Here is a 6,112-nt window from a genome sequence, read left to right on the forward strand (position 1 = left end):
GAGGGGATTCTGCCCCTCTGCTCCACTCTGGTGAGACCCCACCTGGAGCCCCGTGTCCAGTTCTGGAGTCCTCAGCACAGGAAGGACATGGAGCTGTTGGAGTGAGTCCAGAGGAGGCCACAGAGATGATCCAAGAGCTGGAGAACCTCCTGTACAAGGACAGGCTGAGAGAGTTGGGGTTGTTCATCCTGGAGAAGGCTCCATGGAGACCTTAGAGCAGCTTCCAGTCCAGAAAGGGGCTCCAGGAAAGCTGGGGAGGAGCTCTTGATCAGGGAGCACGGGGAAAGGAGGAGGGGGAATGGGTTTTAGCTGAAAGAGGGGAGACTGAGCTGGGATTTTAGGCAGAAATGTTTTGCTGTGAGGATGGAGAGCCCAAGGCCCAGGTTGCCCAGTGCAGCGGTGGCTGCCCCATCCCTGGAGGTCTTCAAGGCCAGGTTGGATGGGGCTTGGAGTCCCTGATCCAGTGGGAGGTGTCCCTGCCCATGGCAGGGGGTTGGAGCTAGCTGGACTTTGAGGTCCCTTCCAACCCAACCCAACCCATTCCATGATTCTATGATTTCATCATCCCAGAGCTCATGGCCAAATGGAACGGGTTCGAGAAACATTTCTCTACCATTAACAGGAGAAAAAAATCGAGGGCCGGTTATTAATTAACAGAGCCATTAGCCATTTCCCATCGATGCTGCTGGCACAGATGGCTTCCTGCTGCGAGAGGGATGGGGAGATGACCTCCCTTTGCCTTATTTCCAATAACAGTTCCTAGAATAATCAAGAGATGGGGGACAACCACAGCAGCCGGAGAGAGAGTTTTTCCTTCAAGAAATATTGGTTTTTCTGCAGGAAATTTAAATATTCTCTCACTCTCCCCTTAGGGGGATTCAATTTCCCCTCTTGCCCCATGGAATCATAGTGTGATGGAATGGTGTGGGTTGGAAGGGACATCAAAGCCCAGCCAGTTCCAAGACCCTGACATGGGCAGGGACACCTCCCACTGGATCAGGGGCTCCGAGCCCCATCCAACCTGGCCTTCAACACCTCCAGGGATGGGGCAGCCACCATCTCTCTGGACAGCCTGGGCCGGGGCCTCCATATCCTCATAGGAAAGCACTTCTTCCTATGATCTCATCTAAATTTTGGCTCCTCTGAAAGTCTGATGCTGGAGTTTGAGAATGTGGTTTGGTGTCCACACACCAAACATACATGGTTTGGTGTCCACACACATGGGTGTGCGCGCACTGCCAGGACACCCACGCCCCCCTCAGCAGCCGGGCAGCCCCTTCTCCATTGCCTGATCCCTTGCTCCTTGACCTGAAAATACCACAAACAAACAGTTTCCACCCAAACCTGGGTTTCAGATGCATTTTTTGCTGGCTTGGTTCTCCCCCAGGAGCGCTACTGCCTGCTCCAGCTTCACCAAGCCTTCGTTGGAAAACTAGAGCCAGGAAAGGACACATGTATTCCACGCATCCAAAGCTGTGGAACCAGCACGGAGGGAGGGGATTCTGCTCCTCTGCTCCGCTCTGGTGAGACCCCACCTGGAGCCCTGAGTCCAGTTCTGGAGTCCTCAGCACAGGAAGGATATGGAGCTGTTGGAGAGAGTCCAGAGGAGGCCATGGAGATGATTTGAGGGCTGGAGAACCTCCTGTACGAGGTCAGGCTGAGAGAGTTGGGGTTGTTCATCCTGGAGAAGAGAAGGCTGTGGGGAGACCTTAGAGCAGCTTCTGGTCTGGAAAGGAGCTCCAGGAAAGCTGGGGAGGAGCTCTTGATCAGGGAGCACAGGGAGAGGACAAGGGGGAATGAGTTTTAGCTGAAAGAGGGGAGATTGAGATGAGATTTTAGGCAGAAATGTTTTGCTGTGAGGGTGGGGAGGCCCTGGAACAGGTTGTCTAGAGAAGTGGTGGCTGCCCCATAGCTGGAGGTCTTCAAGGGCAGGTTGGATGGGGCTTGGAGCAACCTGATCCAGTGGCAGGTGTCTCTGCCCATGGCAGGGGGCGGAACTGAATGGGCCCCTTTCAACCCAGACTATTCTAGGATTCTATATTTCCACGTCTGCCCAATGCACACTCCCCACAGGTTTAATCCAGTGCATCGAGTCTTGGTTTTCCAATTTCTCCTTACGGGAAAGTGCCCTCACCCAGCTCCTGCCTTTTCTGCGGTGCCACCCACTGCTGAGCCCAACCTGGGCACAAACAATCCTGCACCGCCCACTTGCCACGGTTAAACCAAGCACCCTGTATTTAAGGTTATTTAGGAAGCAGAGGCACATTCCCAGCGACGGAAAAACGATGGGTTAAAAAGCAGCTCCTGTGTCATTGCGAACCATCTGTCTGGGAAAGGGGTGACTAATTGCACCGCACAACGTGGCACATAAAAATAGAATGAAGCACGCTGAGAAAGGGCGAGCGCTGGAGTGAAGTTTGTTGAACTTCAACTGCTCCACCAGCCCAAGTCAGTGGGGACGGAGAATCAGGGCTAAATTTCAGCACAGGTGACCCCAAAACACCTCAAGGTGGTTTTTCACATCATTTCAAGCGATGCGGTGCTTGGTGGCTGCTCGTGGAAGCCAGGGCTGCGCTGCTGCGACTTTGACTCTTGAGAAAAGCCATCTGCGCTTGTGATTTTTAAATTAAATTTACTGGACGTGCTCTCAAAGCAAGAAGAACCAGGCTGGTTTTCTTCCTTCCAGCAAATTCTGGGTGGCTGCTGCAATCTTGGACCAAATAAATCCCTGTCTCTCTCACTCTATCTCGCTTTCCGAACCGCTGTTTCCTGTGAAGCAGCACACTGGGAAGTTGTATTTTCTTCCAGGCCATACAGAAGAGCCCAAAAGACTAAAAAACGATTCCACCACCTCATCTGAGGAGTCACGGGAGGAAACTTGGGGCTGGAGATGCCAACAGGAAAGTTGCACTGTGAGGTGAGAAAACCCAGTTTGACCTTCATTGGAATAAAGGTTCTGATCCCACCCCAGCCCAAAACCAGCTCTGATATCCAGGCAAATGGAGGGACCGAGTTGAAACCTGTGCCTTAGAGGTAAGTTATAAGATTTGACTTTGAAAACAGTCCTTGGAGAAACGGCTTTGTCCCTCAAGGATCGTGGAGTCATGGAATCATGGAAAGGATGCCAAAGCCCAGCCAGTTCCACCCACTGCCACACATCTCCCACTGGATCAGGGGTTCCAAGCCCCATCCAACCTGGCCTTGAAGACCTCCAGCTATGGGGCAGCCACCACTTCTCTGGACAACCTGTTCCAGGGCCTCCCCACCCTCACAGCAAAACATTTCTGCCTAAGATCTCATCTCAATCTCCCCTCTTTCAGCTAAAACCCTTCCCCCTGTTCTCTCCCTGCACTCCCTGATCAAGAGCCCCTCCCCAGCTTTCCTGGAGCCCCTTTCCAGACCAGAAGCTGCTCACAGCCTTCTCTCCTCCAGGATGAACAACCCAACTCTCTCAGCCTGTCCTCATACAGGAGGTTCTCCAGCCCTCAGATCATCTCCGTGGCCTCCTCTGGACTCGCTCCAACAGCTCCACGTCCTTTCCGTGCTGAGGACTCCAGAACTGGACTCAGGGCTCCAGGTGGGGTCTGAGCAGAGGGGCAGAATCCCCTCCCCGGGTCAGCCAGAGAGCTGTCAGCCCGGTGCCCTGCCCTGTGCATGTCCCGTTGGACAGGACAAGATCCTCGGGACACACTGAGTTTGTCAGCAGCTCTGCCGTAGGGACAGGCAGCTCCATTTCTGGGAAGCAGCCTGAATTGTGGCTGTTATCAGAGCTGCTGGAGATGAGATGGTGGAGCTGGAGGCTGCAATTAGTCCCGAATAGGGGAAGCAGAGGACAATCTCTCTATCGATCTCAGCACAAGTTGCCTAAAGCGCCGGATGCCAAATCCATTTCAGAAGCAACTTGTGAAACACAAAGACCTCAGATGAAGGTTGGTTTTTAAAAACACCTGTTTGGGGATTTGGAGCTGCTCTGTGCTTTGTGTCTCAGTTTCTCCACCTCTGCAGGCAAATTCCTTTGCAAAACGCATGGGACAATGAGGAATGGGGAGTGCTGCATCCCACCCAAACTACAGGGGCTGTTAAACATTCAGTCAAGGAATCATGGAAAGGTTTGGGTCAGAAGGGATCTCAAAGCCCATCCACTTCCAACCCCCTGTCATGGGCAAGGACAGCACCCACTGGATCAGGGGCTCCAAGCCCCATCCAACCTGGCCTTCAACAACTCCAGGGATGGAGCAGCCACCACTGCTCTGGGCAACCTGGGCCAGAGCCTCCCCACCCTCACAGCAAAACATTTCTCCCTAAGATCTCGCCTCTTTCAGCTCAAAACCATTCTTTCTCGTCCTATCCCTGCCCTCCCTGATTAAGAGCCTCTCCCAGCTTTCCTGGAGCCCCTTTGAGTGCTGGAAGCTGCTCTAATGTCTACCTGCAGCCCTCATTTCTCCAGACTGAACAATCCCAACTCTCTCAGCCTGTCTTCATATGGGAGGTGCTCCAGCCCTCAGATCAACTCCGTGGCCTCCTTTGGACTCGCTCCAACAGTTCCATGTCCTTCCTGTGCTGAGGACTCCATAACTGAACAAATATCACCTTAATTATCCATCCCCACATGCAATTGCTTGCCCCTCTTCTTCAAGGCAAAACTAAAACCTTGCTTGAGAGCAAACCACAGCCCAGCGTGGTTCACCCGGGCTGTAGGACCAGAAGCTGCACCCTCTGCATCCCCATTTGCACCCACCCACCACCTCCAGAGCCTTTCCTTCCAAAGGTGTTTTCCTCAAGAGATTTGACAGAAAAATGGGACAGTAGAATCATAGAATAGTTTGGGTTAGAAGGGACTTTGAAGATATCCAGTTCCACCCCCTCTGCAATAGGCAGGGACATCTACCACATCAGGCTGCCCAAGACCCCATCCAACCTGGCCTTGAACACCTCCAGGGATGGGGCAGCCACAACTTCCCTGGGCAACCTCTTCCAGTGCCTCACCACTCCCATCGTGAAGAAATTAATCCTTATGTCCAATCTAAATCTACCCCTCTCCAGTTTATAGCCAACCCCTCTCATCCTATCACTCCACATCCCTCCCCAGCTTTCATGTAGCCCCCTTCAGGTACTGGAAAGCCGCTATAATGTCTCCTCAGAGCCTTCTCTTCTCCAGGCTAACAGTAACACGTGTTGGTCACATTCCTGCACTGGAGGAGCCCCTTTCTGCTCCACTGCTCTCTAAACACAGCAGGACCTGGGCCAGGCGAGCTCACCCCAGGACACCCAAGGGTGTTGATAAGCCTCTTCCCACCCATAGAGGGATCAATTAAACTCCCACGAGTCACTGAACTGGATATTATGAAGTTTTAACATGAATAAGAAGAGCTCTCAGTCATGCCTTTCCCGGGAACACTCTTGGAAGGTGCGATATGGTTCTCATGCCACCGAGCCTCTCTCAAAAGGCCAATTCAGGTTTAGTGACTGTGAAAACCTCGTGATTCTCCCACCTAACCGTCCGTATTCTTGGAAAAAGCCAAAGTGACTTTCAAGCATCCCTGTCTATTTATGGAAAATTCATTTCCACTCAGGGGAAGGTGAATTTTGACAATTTTCTGTTTCCCGCTGAGTTACAGCTCCCCTGCTCAGCCTCACATGAGTGTGGAGCCCAGGACAGAAGCTGCTTTGATATCCACAAAGCTCAACAAGCCAAAACACATCCAGAGCCCTCAACTTCCCCAGTACATCGGGAACAGGTTTGAGAGCACGCTGGGCTACACAGAAGAAGATTGTCACCTGCACTGGTCCTGGCCAGAGCCAGTGGCAGGATCTCAGCAAGGTGCAGGATCTCACAAGGTCCGGGATCTCAGCAAGGTGCAGGATCTCACAAGGTGCAGGATCTCAGCAAGGTGCGGAATCTCAGCAAGGTGCAGGATCTCAGCAAGGTGCAGGATCTCACAAGGTGCAGGATCTCAGCAAGGTGCAGGATCTCACAAGGTGTAGGATCTCAGCAAGGTCCGGGATCTCAGCAAGGTGCAGGATCTTAGCAAGGTCCGGGATCTCAGCAAGGTGCAGGATCTTAGCAAGGTCCGGGATCTCAGCAAGGTGCAGGATCTCACAAGGTGCAGAA

Source organism: Cuculus canorus, chromosome 29 (assembly GCF_017976375.1).
Source record: "Cuculus canorus isolate bCucCan1 chromosome 29, bCucCan1.pri, whole genome shotgun sequence".
Taxonomy (NCBI): domain Eukaryota; kingdom Metazoa; phylum Chordata; class Aves; order Cuculiformes; family Cuculidae; genus Cuculus; species Cuculus canorus.